Here is a 16,941-nt window from a genome sequence, read left to right as displayed (position 1 = left end):
GGAATCTCCAACAGAATGGTTGGAGAGATTAAAGAAAAGTTTACAAATGTATTCGGGGATTGATCCGAATACAGCAATTGGAACCGCACTCCTTAGAACACAATTCGTAGCCAAATCCTGGGTGGACATAAGAAAGAAATTGGAAAAGTTAGAAAATTGGCAAGAGAGAGGATTAGAAGAGTTGCTTAGAGAAGCGCAAAAAGTATATGTCAGGAGAGATGAGGAGAAACAAAAAACAAAAGCCAAGATCTTTGTAGCAGCAGTAAAAGAAAGTCAGAAAAAGCCCTTGTTAGGGGAGAGGGAGAAGAGAAGAAGTATAGAAGAAACCCCTAGAGGTCAGCCTTCTCAAGGGAATTCAGCGATCCCCACTTGTTACTATTGTCAAAAAAGAGGACATTTACAGAAGAATTGTCGTAAGCGGGAACAAGACGAGAAAATGTTTAAAGAAGAATAGGGGTGTCAGGGGCTATATCTTCTGGGGACTTCAACATCAACAGAGCCCTTGATAAAACTATTAATTGGTCCCCATAAAGAAGAAGTACTATTTTTAGTAGATACAGGAGCTGAAAGATCGACTATTCAAAAGCTCCCAGAGGGAATAAAAGAAGGGAAGAGTTATACGTCTGTAATAGGGGCAAGAGGGGAGCCCTTTAAGGTTCCTGTTTTAAAAGATGTGGAAATAGAAACTGATCAAAAGATTTGTCTTAATGATTTACTTTTGCTTCCTGAAGCGGGGTACAATTTACTAGGAAGGGATTTGATTTTAAAATTGAACTTAAGCATTCAGAGTCAAGGGGATAAATTGCAAATCAAATTATACACTTTAACCCAAAAAGATGAAGAAGTAATTAACCCTTTAGTGTGGTATAAGGAGGGAGAAATTGGAAAAATGGAAATGGACCCCATAAATGTTCAGATAATGGATCCACATCGTCCTATTCGAATTAAACAATATCCTATACCAATGGAGGGTCGAAGGGGATTAAAACCTATAGTTGATAGACTTTTGGAGGAAGGGACTTTAGAACCATGTATGTCACCTCATAATACACCCATCCTCCCTGTGAAGAAATCGGATGGGTCATACAGACTGGTACAGGATCTGAGAGCTGTAAATCAGCGAACAATCACTAAATTCCCTGTGGTAGCAAATCCTTACACCCTGCTGAGTCATGTCTCTCCCAAATATACTTGGTATAGTGTAATAGATCTGAAAGATGCTTTTTGGACCTGTCCTTTAGATGAAAATTCCAGGGATTACTTTGCTTTCGAGTGGGAAGACCCGGAGACAGGACGAAAACAACAATTAAGGTGGACTGTGCTACCACAAGGGTTTACTGAGTCACCGAATCTATTTGGACAAACTTTGGAAAAAGTTCTACAAGATTTTACATTACCTGGGGAGGTAAAGTTATTGCAATATGTGGATGATTTGTTAATAGCTGGAGAGACTGAAGAAGGAACCCGAAAAACCACTATTAATTTGTTAAATTTTCTGGGGGAAAAGGGATTAAAAGTGTCCCGATCAAAGTTACAATTTGTGGAACAGGAGGTAAAATACTTAGGACACTGGTGAAGCAGGGGAGAAAAGAAATTGGATCCTGACAGGGTATCTGGGATCCTCTCCTTAAGACCCCCACAAACTAAAAAGGAAATTCGGCAAGTATTGGGATTATTAGGATATTGTAGACCGTGGCTTGAAGGCTACAGTGAAAAAGTTAAATTTTTATATGAAAAACTAATTGATAATCGATTCAAGTGGTCCACAGAAGATGATCAAAAATTTGAAGAAATAAAAAAATTTTAAATAAAAAAATTTATAACACTTGCAATAAGGATCTCTGTCACACCACCACTTCTTGTAGATACATTCACCTGAGCCGCACTGCACCTCACTCACAGAACACTTCACCGGAGGTGCAGGCTGGGGGCCACACTGCTCCAAAGATTCATCCGAGTGGTTGGAGCAGTCACCTTGACCATTGCAGACAAAGCTTTTGGAAATACATTGTCCACTGCTGCATGTGAACTCTGCTGCACTACAAGTCACATTGCCACAATTCTCTTCATCTTCTCCACTGTCACAGTCTTTTTCACCATCACATTTCCATGACACTGTTCTCATATGACACAGCCCAGCACTCTCATCAGACCCATTTTCACAGTCTGGATCCCCATCACACTGCCATCTGTTTGGCACACACCGACCACTGTTGCACACAAAGTCAGATTCAGCACACGTCTTCTTCACACAAGCACTCTCATCACTGCCGTCTGAGCAGTCTTCACATTTTGCTCTAGCACCGTTGGCAGCAGTGCACAGGCAGGCGAAGGCGAGCAGCAGGCAGAGCGCCCCGCACCGTCACCTGTGTCACTTATACTACTCCTATTACCCGTGCTGTTAGTGTCAGTGGCATCCTCCTGGTACCGTTTCTGTCTTTGTTGCCCCTTACTCTCCCCCTTTTCTTTTTGCCACTGACCATTCACCACAAATGGATGAGACACATGATTACTAGTTAGGAAAGAGAGTGTAACATCTGCTATACGGCTGCAGGCAGTGCCAGCTGCAACCTTAAATGCGGTTTGTGAAAATCATTAGTAATGTGGTTCGTCGTTAGTAATAGTTATAACACCGATCTGAGGACGAATAGTCTTTTTTCATTGCAAGATAAACCTCTTATGAAAAGAATGCTAGAGTGAAGCAGCACAGCTCAGCACAGCTGCCACTGCCTCCATGGTTATGTCAGACAGGCTGCAGGGTCCTGATGTCCGCCCCTATGCTCTGTGCCGACTCGCCACACGGTGAGGGTCGGCTGCCAGTGTCCACTGACGCCTCTGGTCTCCCGTACCAACTCGATCTCTCAGCGCCGCTCCGGGCTCCCGGCCTGTTGGGGTCTCAGCCTGTTCGGATCCTGGATGGGACCTTGAGCACTTCTGGTCTAGTGGGAGGTGACTCTGCCAATTTCACGGGAACTGGAACTAGAGCTTAAGATCTTTTCTAACCAAAAACATTCTATGACTCTATGAGCTTGCTGGGTTGTGTAGTCTGTGTAGACAGAGGGATTTCATTTGCAGTGAAAAAGATTAGTTCTCTGGAATATCAACAGGTGCTTGAAAGAAATGCAATAAAATTTGTGGGTGTCCTAACTAATAAAAGGACAAGAAAAGATGATTCCCATAACAAACACGTATTTTGATTTAAGAGAAAAGGTAGCACTGGAAATAGGTGTCTCTCCCTAGCTGACAGCAGGAGGAACAGTGATTGCATCGGTTTGATTCCAAGTTGATTCCCCTGGAGGCCCAGGGGCTTGTCAAGAGCTCCCAGTGCTGTTCACAGTAGAGGCAGTGAATGGTCACTGTGTAACATAGCCAGGGCAGTTTCCAAATGTGAGGCATGGGAGAGAGCAGAGACCCCTTCTAGCCTCTGGACAGCAAACAAAGAAGGAGGTGCCTTGGTTGGCTCAGTTGTAACCTTTCCATCAGCAGGGAGAAGGAAGATCCATCCCTGTCCTTGCAGGAGTGTCCTGCCTAAAAACAGGGCATGGAAAGGTGATCCTTGGACCTCATCCATTTTCTGAATAAGGAAGGATGGAGCTGGAAATGAGATTCCTTCAGCAGCTGAAGGAAGGAAAATCAGTAATTACTTCAATGTGTTTCAAAGGTGGTTCCCCTGGAGGCCCAGGGAGATCTCAAAAGACATAAGAGAGGGGAGAGACAGAGAGGCGTTGGGCTGCAGCTGTGCTGCTGAGCTGGGCCGGGCTCCTGGGCACAAGGGGAGCTCCTGGCAAGCGGGCAGCACTGCAGAGAGACAGCTCTGCCCAGGAGCAGCTCCTCTGCACAGCGCAGCAGGGCTGGGGGCACTGCCTGCAGGGGACAAGGGTGGCTGAGAGAAGGGAGGGTGATATTAAAGGCAGTGTGGAGTGGGGGATGCTGAGAGCTCACTGCAGGAGAAATCTTCAGAGCCCTGAACAGGGTAAGTCTCTCTCTGCAGGGCAATGCAGCTGTTGTTCCTGGTGCCATCTCCAGATTTGATGGCAGATCCAACAGCCTATGGGATCTTTCAGGAGAACTCTCAGAGTTTCTTTGGATAACAGAAGAATGTCAAGCTCCAGAGCAGGGATTACCTACCAAAGCTGTCAGAGGGACAGGACATGAGGGTTCCTTCTCTTGGGGCTGGCTTCAGGCTGTGCAAGCAGGGTGCAGGCACGGGTGCCCAGGGCTGTGGTGCAGAGCAGGGTCCCTGCTGTGCCTCAGCGGCTGTGTGCTGGGGCAGGGCCTCTGCTGCCTGAGAGGCTCAGCACTCAGCCTGCCCAGGGAGCTGCCCAGGACACTGCAGGGAGAAGCTGTGGCTGGAAGGACCAGAAAGCCAGGGCAGAGCAGGGTCCTGCTGCCGGCAGGGGGCTGCTACATGGGCCAGGCTCCTCATATCTCCCCAGCACCCCCAGGGCATTTCTGGGGGAGACTCTTGAAATGGAAGAACAACACCTGCCATAACTGAAGGGATGGCACTCTCTGAGGTCTCATTTTTTAATTTCCTGCTTTGGATGACAGTCACGGAGATGATAATGGTGTTGTTAGGATTGTAGAAGGGACCTAAACTCATAGAGTATTACAGTTAAAAGAGATGTGTAGGTCTTTGAGGAACCTCACAACTTCACTCCGCACCCTTTAGCCTACAGACAGCACCAGCACAACCTTCATTGTTTCTTGTGGGATTGGTGGATGTCCTTCTCAGCACCTGTAAATAGGGAGATACCTCTGGCCAGTGGATGCCTGAGATGCACCCCTGGTGTTCTTTACCAGCAGCACTGATTACTGCTGAGATTACAGAGGATCTTCATGGTCTCTGTGGCATCTTTAGGCAGAGAGATGCAGAGCTCCAGGCAGGAGCAAGTCTTCTTCAGATGAAGATGCAGTGAGGATACAGCCTTGGTGAGGATGTTTTCTATGAAATAAGGTTTAGTTTTTGCTCAGAAAAGTCTCTCTAACATGTCACTGCCTATTACTCCATGGACAGGCAACCATGCCCTGAGGCAGCAAATGTCCAACAGCAGCTTCCCCAATGAGTTCCTCCTCCTGCCATTCGCAGACAAACGTGAGCTGCAGCTCCTGAACTTCGCGCTCTTCCTGGGCATCTACCTGGCTGCCCTCCTGGGCAATGGCCTCATCCTCACTGCTGTAGCCTGTGACCACCGCCTCCACACCCCCATGTACTTCTTCCTCCTCAACCTCGCCCTCCTTGACCTGGGCACTATTACTACCACCATTCCCAAAGCCAAGGCCAACTCCCTATGGGATACCACAGCCATTTCCTACACAGGTTGTGCTGCTCAGGTTTTTTTATTTTTCTTTTTTTTTTTCAGCAGAGTTTTATCTTCTCACCATCATGGCCTATGACCACTACATTGCCATCTGCAAACCCCTGCACTATGGGAACCTCCTGGGCAGCAGAGCTTGTGCCCAGATGGCAGCAGCTGCCTGGGGCAGTGGCTTTCTCTATGCTATCTGGCACACGGCCACTACATTTTCCCTGCCCCTCTGCCAAGGCAATGCTGTGGACCAGTTCTTCTGTGAAATCCCCCAGATCCTCAAGCTCTCCTGCTCTCACGCCTATCTCAGGCAAGGTCATCTTCTCATCTTTAGTGCCTGTTTAACCATTGTTTGTTTTGTCTTCATTGTGGTGTCCTATGTGCAGATCTTCAGGGCCATGCTGAGGATGCCCTCTGAGCAGGGCCGGCACAAAGCCTTTTCCACATGCCTCCCTCACCTGGCCGTGGTCTCCCTGTTTCTCAGTACTGTCATGTTTGCCCACCTGAAGCCCTCCTCGATCTCTTCCGCATACCTGGACTTGTTGGTGTCATTTCTGTACTCGGTGGTGCCTCCAGTAGTGAACCCCCTCATCTACAGCATGAGGAACCAGGAGCTCAAGGATGCCTTGAGGAAACTGGTGCATTGTTGTGTTTCAGAAACAAGAAATTTCCCTTAATCTTCTGCATAAGAGTGATAATGTAAAGCATTTCAGGCACAAGATGAATTCTGGTGTCTTTTTGGACATTTTTAATAATCTGCAGAACAGCACCGTCTTGGGGCTGTATGGAATGGGAGTTGCATGGTGAAGGGGTGCAGTTCTGTCTGTCCAGGCCAGCACAGATGCACTCAGCTGCAAATTGTCCCCTGGGAGATTGTATGTCTCAGGAGAAGAGCAACTCCCTGTTTGTGTGCAGTGGAGATATGGGGAGAGAAACCCTTTGCTACTGGTGCCAGTAGCCACATTGTATGCACACAGGAGAAATGAACACAAAGGAGCAAAAAGGCCATCAGTTATTCCCATATATTTCATGAAGGCCAGTGGGGCACGATAGTGTCACGAGGCCAAGTAACGTCTCCTGGGAAGCCACCTGAGTGCAGTCCTGGGATGTGATTCCTTGAACCGAGGTCCCTGTGCCCATTCCTCATGCCTTGGGGCATCTCAAAGGAGGGTAGAGCAGGAGAAAGCACCGCAGGGCTGAGGTGCCTTCCAGCCTCTGTCAGTGGCTACAGGACCAAGAGGGACATTGCAAGCGCTGCAGTGCACTGCATGTGGTGTGCAAGTCAGGGACTCTATGACATTTGGAAAAGAGGGTGGGCCACTCAGGAAGACTATAAGGATGTGGTAAGGCTGTGCAGGGACAAAATTAGAAAGGCCAAAGCTCACCTGGAGCTTAATCTGGCTACTGCTGTTAAGAATAACAGAAAATATTTTTATAAATACATAAACATGAAAAGAAGGACTAAGGAGAATCTCCATCCTTTGCTGGATGTGGGGGGAAACTTAGTGACAAAAGATTAGGAAAAGGCGGAGGTGCTTAATGCCTTCTTTGCCTCAATATTTAGTGGCAAGACCAGTTGTTCTCTGGATACCCAGTACCCTGAGCTGGTGGGAGGGGATAGGGAGCAGAATGTGGCCCTCATAATCCACAAGGAAATGGTTGGTGAACTGCTACAGAACTTACATGTACGCAAATTGATGGGGCTGAAAGGGATCCAACCAAGGGTGCTGAGAGAACTGGCAGAAGAGCTGGCCAAGCCACTATCCATCATTTATCAGCAGTCCTGGCTATGAGGGGAGGTCCCAGTCAACTGGCGACTAGCAAATGAGATGCCCACCTACAAAATGGCTGGAAGGAGGATCTTGGAACGACAAGCCTGTCAGTCTGAACTCGGTACTGGGGAAGCTCAAGGAAGCTCGTGCCATCACACAGCACTTGCAGGGCATCCAGGCAATCATGCCCTGCCAGCATGGGTTTATGAAAGGCAGGTCCTGCTTAACACACCTGTTCTCATTCTATGACAGTGACACACTTAGTGGATGAGGCTGTGGACTGTGGCTGTGGTCTATCTTGACGTCGGTAAGGCTTTCGACACTGTTTCCCACAGCATTCTCCTCGAGAAACTCACTGCTCATGGCTTAATCTCATGTACAGAATCACAGAATCACAGAATCACAGAATTTCTGGGTTGGAAGAGACCTCAAGATCGTTGAGTCCAACCTCTGACCTAACGCTAGCAGTCCCCACTAAACCATATCCCTAAGCTCTACATCTAAAGGTCTTTTGAAGACTTCCAGGGATGGTGACTCCACCACTTCCCTGGGCAGCCTGTTCCAATGTCTCACAACCCTTTCAGTAAAGAAGTTCTTCCTAACATCTAACCTAAAACTCCCCTGGCTCAACTTAAGCCCATTCCCCCTCGTCCTGTCACCAGGCACGTGGGAGAACAGGCCAACCCCCACCTCGCTACAGCCTCCCTTGAGGTACCTAAAAAGAGCGATAAGGTCACCCCTGAGCCTCCTATTCTCCAGGCTGAACAAGCCCAGCTCCCTCAGCCGCTCCTCGTAGGACTTGTTCTCCAGGCCCCTCACCAGCTTCGTCGCCCTTCTCTGAACCCGCTCAAGCACCTCAATGTCCTTCTTGTAGCGAGGGGCCCAAAACTGAACACAGTACTCAAGGTGCGGCCTCACCAGAGCTGAGTACAGGGAGACGATCACCTCCCTAGCCCTGCTGGTCACACTGTTTCTGATACAAGCCAGGATGCAATTGGCCTTCTTGGCCACTTGAGCACACTGCTGGCTCATATTCAGCCGACTATCAACCATCACTCCCAGGTCCTTCTCTGCCTGGCAGCTGTCCAACCATTCCTCCCCCAGCCTGTAGCTCTGCTTGGGGTTATTGCGCCCCAGGTGGAGGACCCGGCACTTGGCCTTGTTGAACTTCATCCAGTTGACCTCAGCCCATCGGTGCAGCCTATCCAGATCCTCCTGCAGAGCTTTCCGACCCTCGAGCAGATCGACACACGCACCTAACTTGGTGTCATCTGCGAACTTACTGAGGGTGCACTCGATGCCCTCGTCCAGATCATCGGTGAAGATATTAAAGAGGACCGGCCCCAGCACCGAGCCCTGGGGGACGCCACTAGTGACTGGCCTCCAACTGGACTTGGCTCCATTCTCCACGACTCTTTGGGCCCGGCTATCCAGCCAGTTTCTAACCCAATGAAGCGTGTGACAGTCCAAGCCAAGAGCAGCCAGTTTCTTGAGGAGAATGCTGTGGGAGATGGTGTCAAAAGCCTTGCTGAAGTCAAGGTAGACCACATCCACAGCCTTTCCCTCATCCACCCAGCGCGTCACTTTGTCATAGAAGGAGATCAGGTTCGTCAAGCAGGACCTGCCTTTCATAAACCCATGCTGACTGGGCCTGATTGCCTGCTTGCCCTGCAAGTGCCATGTGATGACTCTCAGGAGGATCTGCTCCATGAGCTTCCCTGGCACTGAGGTCAAACTGACAGGCCTGTAGTTTCCCGGGTCTGTCCTCCAGCCCTTCTTGTAGATGGGCGTCACATTTGCTAGCCACCAGTCAACTGGGACCTCCCCCGATCGCCAGGACTGCTGATAAATGATGGACAGTGGCTTGGCCAGCTCCTCTGCCAGTTCTCTCAGTACCCTTGGGTGGATCCCATCCGGCCCCATCGACTTGTGCACATCCAAGTGCCGTATCAGGTCACCAACCAGATCTTCATGGATAGTGAGGGCCACATCCTGCTCCCCATCCCCTTCCACCAGCTCAGGGTATTGAGTATCCAGAGAACAACCGGTATTGCTGCTAAAGACTGAGGCAAAGAAGGCATTGAGCACCTCCGCCTTTTCCTCATCTCTTGGGTTAGAAACTGGCTGGATAGTCGGGCCCAAAGAGTCGTGGTGAATTGAGTTAAATCCAGTTGGAGGCCAGTCACTAGAGGAGTCCCCCAGGGACTGGGGCCAATTCTCTTTAATATCTTTATCGATGATCTGAATGAGGGGATTGAGTGAACCCTCAGTAAGTTTGCAGACCACACCAAGTTAGGTGCATATGTCTATCTGCTCGAGGGTAGGAGGGCTCTGCAGGAGGATCTGGATAGGCTGCACCGATGGGCTGAGGTCAGCTGTATGAGGTTCAACAAGGCCAAGTGCTGTGTCCTGCACCTGAGGCACAACAACCCCAAGCAACGCTACAGGCTGGGAGATGAGTGGTTGGAAAGATGCCAGGCTGAGAAGGACCTGGGAGTATTGATGGATAGTTGGCTGAATATGAGCCAGCAGTGTGCTCAAGTGGCCAGGAAGACCAACAGCATCCTGGCTTGTATCAGAAGCAGTGTGGCCAGCAGGGCTAGGGAACTGATTGTCCCCCTGTATTCAGCTCTGGTGAGGCCGCACCTCGAGTATTGTGTTCAGTTTTGGGTCCCTCACTATAAGAAGGACATTGATGTGCTCAAGTGAGTCTAGAGAAGGGCGATGAAGCTGGTGAGGGGTCTGGAGAACAAGTCTTATGAGGAGCGGCTGAGGGAGCTTGGGTTGTTTAGCCTGGAGAAAAGGAGGCTCAGGGGTGACCTTTTCACTCTCTACAGATACCTTAAAGGAGACTGTAGTGAGGTGGGGGTTAGTGTATTCTCCCATGTGCCTGGTGACAGGACGAGGTGGAATGGGCTAAAGTTGTGCCAGGGGAGGTTTAGTTTGGCTATTAGGAAGAACGACTTTACTGAAAGGTTTGTTAGGCATTGGAATGGGCTGCCAAGGAAGTGGCTGAGTCACTATCCCTTGAGGTCTTTGAAAGATGGTTAAATGTAGAGCTTAGTGATATGGTTTAGTGCAGGACTTGTCAGTGCTAGGTCAGAGGTTGGACTAGGTGGTCTTGGAGGTCTCTCCCAACCTAGATGATTCTGTGATTCTGTGACTCATGTCTCTCAACAGCCCCATGTGTATGAGGAACCGGCTCAGACATAAGCACCTCACACAGCCCCGGAATTGCTCTTTGTGCCTCCAGAAACAACCCCCAGTGTCCCTGTGAGTTTTTTTTCTCACCCCTTTACAGGTTCATTGCAGATGCCACTCTCTGCTATGTCACATTACCCTGCCTTTCTGCACTGGGCTGTCAAGCATTTGGATCAGCAAGATTTCTGGGGACTTGAAAATGAATTCAATTTAATTGAATTAAATTCTTTAATTCAGTGACTCTTTCCCTTGGAGTGCTCTTCAAAGACAGAATAAGGGGAGGGAAAAAAAAAAAAAAAAAAAAAAAAAAAGAAAAAGAAAAAGAAGCATTAGCAATGTTGGGAAATGTATTTTGGTAAGTGTGTGCATAAAACTATTCATCAAGAAAGCACGATTTTTTTATTGCATTTGTCCATGGTGCTGTCAATAGAAAACTGGGAAAATAAATAATGAACATTCATAGAAAAAAAGCTGGTGGTGCTGGCAAGCTCTTTCAGCTGTTACATCGAGTCCTTTTCTGTACAGGTTTCAACTGTTGCCTCAATCTACTTTCATGGCTGGTTTCAGTTTTCCAGTCAGAGGTGGCCACTACCTCCAGGATGTCCTGGGGTAGCCAAGGCACCCAGGTGGGACAAGTGACACAGGACCTAGGGGAGTCCTTCTGGAGCAAAAACTGGGGGGCAGGAACTGGGGCTGGGCCTCTCAGGAACTGTGCAGGGGCTGCTTGGGTCCCCCATGGGGAGCAGCTCCTGCCAGGTCACCTGCTCCTGCGTGGGCTCCTATTCAAGGCCTACAGGTCTGGCCCGGAATCTGCTCTGGAGAGGGTCCTCCACAGGCCACAGCCTCCATCAGTGCAAGTCCACCTGCTCCACCGTGGTACTCCATGGGCTGCAGGGGGACAGCCTGCTTCACGATAGTCCTCACCACAGGCCACAGGGGACTTTTGCTCCAGGACATGGAGCACCTCTCCCCCTCCTTCTTCACTGATCTTGGTGCCTGTAAGGCAGTTTCTCATTCCTCTCTCTCTCCCAGCTGCTGTTCTGCAATATTTTTTTTTTCCCTGTCTTAAATATGCTCTCACAGAGGCACAAACAATGTCACTTATCGGCCCAGACCTGGCCAGCAGCAAGGCCCTTATCTAACATGGGACAGCTTCTGGATTCTTCTCACAGAAGCCACCCCAATGGCCCCCTACTACCAAAACCTTGCCACATAAATCCACCACATGCAGTCACATGGCATTCAAAGATGAATGCGAGGGACCATGGACCTTATCAGCTTGTGGGCCACAAGGAGGAGATGGGTGGGAATGCTCTGATGAGCTCAGCTCTGCCTCAGGATCTCCTGCCCCAGCAGGAGGAATGTGACTGTGGCAGTGACTGTGAGGTCACTTCTGTCTCTGCAGTTGATAGGGCAGCAGCAGCAACATGTCACAGAAATGGACTGTGAGGTCACTTCTGTCTGAAGTAGTTGACAGGCCACACTTCTACCTAGGTTCTGTACTTTTCAGCTGACATCTGCCAGTGGTCCTGGTAGGCCAGCAGAAGGCACCTGGTTGGCATGCTGACTGTGGGATCCCCTCTGACTACATATCCAGGAGGACCCAGACAGAAAGAAGGCCCAGATATGGGTTATTCTGTCCCTTCTACTTGAGTCCATGACCGGACAGCAGCAGGCACAAGGCTTGGTTGGCATGCTGACTGTGGGATCCCCTCTGCCTACATAATGAGAAGGACCCAGACAGAAAGAAGGCGCAGATATGGGTTGTCCTGTCCCTTCTGTTTGAGTCCACGAGTGGACAGCAGGAGGCACAAGGCTTGGGTGTGTCTAAACAAGAAGCTGCAAGGCCAGCAGAAGGACCGTGGTTTGGAAGATGCTGGTGAGGTGACTTCTATCTGGTTGGCTGACAGGCCACAAGAAGGCCAATGGGTTGGGATGCCTACTTTAGGACAAGTTTCCACCCAGGTGGAACTTTCTTTGGTGGTAGGAAAGAGCAGGAGAGGAAAACTGCCAGAAATTGCACCTTGGAAGGTTGGCACTGTCCACAAAGAGGAAAAAATGTCTCTCAAAGTATACTGCTGTGGTGCCAGAGGTCACCCAAAGAGTGTCCGTAATGAAACCCTGGCTTTGTGTTTCAAGGAACAGCTGGTGAAGGTTGATGAGACATTGGTGAAATGATGGAAATGCCAGGGTGAGAGCAAGGTGAAGAACAGAGATGTGTGTCTGTAGGCTTCCAGGAAATAGGACAAAGTGTGGGACAGCATAGGAAAGCTTGCAGAGGAGAAGGTGGAGGTTGCTGGCAAGAATGGAAGGCCCCAAAAGCCCTGACGTTTTTGTCCCTTATCTAGAGCTTATGAGGTGATGAGATGTAGTCATTGCAGTGAGGCCTCCTTGCTTCTTTGCAACCCTTGCAGAGGCAGGGAGGTGTCATACCACTGTTCTTCTCATGGCATCACACTGTTTAGAACATCCCACAGACCCCAGGAAGAGCCTTGAGATGGATATGGGGGTGCAGGATCTCCCCTCCCAGTGGCTGGAGTCAGGCCTTGGCTCTTCTGCTTCACCAAAACCAACCAAGACTTTTCTCAGCACAGTGCTTTGCCTGTCTGCAATCATGGTCTCCAATTATCTGCCCTAACAAGTCCCTGAGGAGAATCTCTTGGTAACAGCCCTCAGTGGGGCCCATTAATACTCCAAGTCACTTCAACTTTTCCTTCTGACTTTACTTGCTCAAGCGGTTACATCACTCTTCTCTCAGTACCTGAGCTTCATAGACTCAGCACCATAATACACCATGGAACTCATTAAAATAAAGAAACTTCTAACAGCTCTTCCACAGTTTTCTTCAAGCCTTCACACCTTGTGCAGCTAATTGCAGAGCTTGCATGATGTAATTACGGAAGAAGATTCCAAAAAGCACCTAATACAAATCTTTTATTGCTTTAAAGGCTGAATTTTGCTGCATTTCAGTTTTGAGCATCATTCTCCTATTGGTATTCATCCAGGGTGATTTCTTTAGAGACCTGCATTGGGAGGAAAAGCAGAGTCTGAAGGTCTGATACCTCCACTGCCAGCAGTGGTCTTTGTCCCTGTAGCTGCAGCCCAGCCCAGCACATGAAAACCTTTCTAAGACAAGTCAGGGATTCCTTGGGAAAATAAATAAATAAATGAAATGAAATGAAATGAAATGAAATGAAATGAAATGAAATGAAATGAAATAAAATAAATAAAATTGAAATGACCATTGGAATCTGAGAAATTCAGCCTGAATCTTTGTAGATACATGGACATCCATGGTCTCTCTTGGGTCTTCTGTGGAAAACTCAGGATGAAAACTAAAGAAAATATATCTTCAAGTGGCTGTAGCTGTACCCATGAGTTTGTCTGCTTTTGGGAAATTGTCCCCTTCCAGCCACAGAAAACTAAATTGAGTAATGTGAAAAGACCTGCCCAGTCAATAGAGTAGAGCAAAGTCATGCTTCCTTTGCTATAGATGCAGAAGGCAAAAGAACTGCATTGTGCCTCAATGGACGTGTAACCCAGGTCATGCAACTTTACCTTAGTACTGACAAGTCCATCCCTAAACCACGCTACTAAGTTCTACATCTACACATTGGCTCTCCAGCCGATGAACCAGCTCATGGATGGCAATCAGGGAGTCTCAGTTAGCGTGACGCTGCCTCAGGTGCACCACCATGGTAGCCATTGGCACCTGCTGTTCTTCAACCCTCAGCAAACCCACAACAGAAGGATTCTGTGGAAGGTCAAGCAAGGTAGACAACTCTTTAATGTCCTCTGTCTCCAAGGCTGCTATGCCAAAGCCCCACCCGTGCTCTTTTGGAACTTTGAAGTACCCATTCCTGAAGAAGACTATGTCTTGGATGCACATAGCCTCCGGGCCAGTCCCAATGGGGAGCTTTTGCCATTCCTTCCCAGTTCGACTCACTTCAGCCTCCAAGACAGTTAACTCTTGGGACCCACCTGTCACTTCAGAAATACAGGTGGGTTCTACCTCTTTATAGCTTGATGGCATTAAGGTACACTGTGCACCGGTGTCCAGTAGAGCCTGATATATTTGTGGGTCTGATGTGCCAGGCCATTAAATATACACAGTCCTGTAAACCTGATTGTCCCTTTCCTCCCCGCCTCCCCCTGGCTGGAAGCAGGACCCCTCTAGTCCTGCTCATAGTATTCATTACTGTTTCTGGTAGACGGCCCACCAGAAACACATCTCACCGTGGCACTGTCATACTACAGGGCAGGGGAGAGGGAGCTGACAGCCAAGGGATGCAGGAGATGGTGCCCAATTCGGTGCAGGAGATGGGGCCCAGCAGAGAATCACAGAATCACAGAATCACAGAATTTCTAGGTTGGAAGAGACCTCAAGATCATCGAGTCCAACCTCTGACCTAACACTAACAGTCCCCACTAAACCATATCCCTAAGCTCTACATCTAAAGGTCTTTTGAAGACTTCCAGGGATGGTGACTCCACCACTTCCCTGGGCAGCCTGTTCCAATGCCTCACAACCCTTTCAGTAAAGAAGTTCTTCCTAACATCTAATATAAAACTCCCCTGGCGCAACTTAAGCCCATTCCCCCTCGTCCTGTCACCAGGCACGTGGGAGAACAGGCCAACCCCCACCTCTCTACAGCCTCCCTTGAGGTACCTATAAAGATCGATAAGATCGCCCCTGAGCCTCCTCTTCTCCAGGCTGTACAAGCCCAGCTCCCTTAGCCGCTCCTCATAGGACTTGTTCTCCAGGCCCTTCACCAGCTTCGTCGCCCTTCTCTGCACCCGCTCAAGCACCTCAATGTTCTTTTGTAGCGAGGGGCCCAAAACTGAACACAGTACTCAAGGTGCGGCCTCACCAGAGCCAAGTACAGGGGGACGATCACCTCCCTAGCCCTGCTGGTCACACTGTTTCTGATACAAGCCATGATGCCGTTGGCCTTCTTGGCCACTTGAGCACACTGCTGGCTCATATTCAGCCGACTATCAACCATCACTCCCAGGTCCTTCTCTGCCTGGCAGCTCTCCAACCATTCCTCTCCCAGCCTGTAGCTCTGCTTGGGGTTATTGCACCCCAGGTGGAGGACCTGGCACTTGGCCTTGTTGAACTTCATGCAGTTGACCTCAGCCCATCGGTCCAGCCTATTCAGATCCTCCTGCAGCGCTTTCCTACCCTCAAGCAGATCGACACACGCACCTAACTTGGTGTCATCTGCAAACTTACTGAGAGGTGTCAAAAGCCTTGCTGAAGTCAAGGTAGACCACATCCACAGCCTTTCCCTCATCCACCCAGCGCGTCACTTCGTCATAGAAGGAGATCAGGTTCGTCAAGCAGGACCTGCCTTTCATAAACCCATGCTGACTGGGCCTGATCGCCTGCTTGCCCTGCAAGTGCCATGTGATGACTCTCAGGAGGATCTGCTCCATGAGCTTCCCTGGCACTGAGGTCAAACTGACATGTCTGTAGTTTCCCGGGTCTGCCCTCCAGCCCTTCTTGTAGATGGACATCACGTTTGCTAGCCACCAGTCAACTGGGACCTCCCCCGATCGCCAGGACTGCTGATAAATGATGGACAGTGGCTTGGCCAGCTCCTCTGCCAGTTCTCTCAGTACCCTTGGGTGGATCCCATCTGGCCCCATCGACTTGTGCACATCCAAGTGCCATAGCAGGTCATCAACCAGTTCTTTGTGGATAGTGAAGGCCACACCCTGCTCCCCATCCCCTTCCACCAGCTCAGGGTACTGGGTATCCAGAGAACAACCGGTATTTCCGCTAAAGACTGAGACAAAGAAGGCATTGAGCACATCCGCCTTTTCCTCATCTCTTGTAACTAACTTAACTAACAAGGAGTCAAGGCAGTGCAGTGGGGGAGGCCAGGAGAAGAGCCCATGGGGTGGTGCTGCTTGTGAGGACCCGTTTGTGCCAGCAGCCTGAGTGGGCAGCAGCTGTCTGGAGGTAAGGGGAGGCCAGGGAGCACATGCCAGGAGCCCTCCTGCCAGCAGAGACAAGGCCGGGGCTGAGGCCAAGTGGAGAGGCAGGCCCAGGGCAGGGGGCTCCAAGGGCCATGCTGAGCTCCCTGCCCCTGCAGCAGCCTCCCTGGCCCTCAGCAGATGTGCTGGCTGGCACACACTGGGAGGTCCTGGTGTGCATCAGAGAACAGCAAGGAGGGCACTGGAGAGGGCTGGGGTGAGGCAGGTGGCAGAGCCCAATGCAGGGCTGGCTGGGGTCCAGAATCACACCACCTGGAACCTCTGGCAGAAAGTACCAAGGGAGGTGGGAGGTTGACCCCTAGGATTGAGGAGTCAGGGTTAGTAAGTACCTAAGACCTACTTCAACCGGGAAAGTGATATTGGTAGCATACAAAGGGGTTTGAGCTGCTTTGGAAGTGGTTTGTGTTGACACACAGATCCTCTTGGCACCCTGACTTGCCTCTTTTGGGCTGGATGTTTCAAGGGAAGGTCCCCTCTACACATCATGTGCCTGATGCTCCATGGAGCAAGTGGGTCGCACTGATTTCACAGCAGGCTCCAATAGGAAACCCCAGTCTTGGAATTTTGGAAGTTATCAAGGACTGACCAAAGAACAGCGACTTGGAAATATTGCTACAGGAGGAGGTGACACATATTGAAGAGATGTCATTGTCTAA

At 49.7% G+C, this 16,941-nt stretch overlaps 1 protein-coding gene and 1 pseudogene across 2 annotated transcripts in view; one reads left to right on the top strand and one right to left on the bottom strand.

The window, feature by feature from the left end:
• LOC311216405 (olfactory receptor 14A16-like) overlaps nucleotides 1-16,941 on the bottom strand; it is a gene marked incomplete at both ends in the record, with an annotated part of 85,572 nt that overhangs the window by 13,968 nt on the left and 54,663 nt on the right. The gene's annotated exons all lie outside the window — the stretch shown is intronic.
• LOC311216622 (olfactory receptor 14C36-like) lies at nucleotides 5,041-5,986 on the top strand (annotated as a pseudogene). The gene has a single exon. The product of its transcript is annotated as an olfactory receptor 14C36-like (transcript).

This window comes from Netta rufina (genome assembly GCF_964035555.1).
Source record: "Netta rufina genome assembly, chromosome: 18".
Classification (NCBI taxonomy): domain Eukaryota; kingdom Metazoa; phylum Chordata; class Aves; order Anseriformes; family Anatidae; genus Netta; species Netta rufina.
The sequence above is the reverse complement of the archived record's forward strand: the minus strand, read 5'-3'. Positions and strand labels throughout refer to the sequence as shown.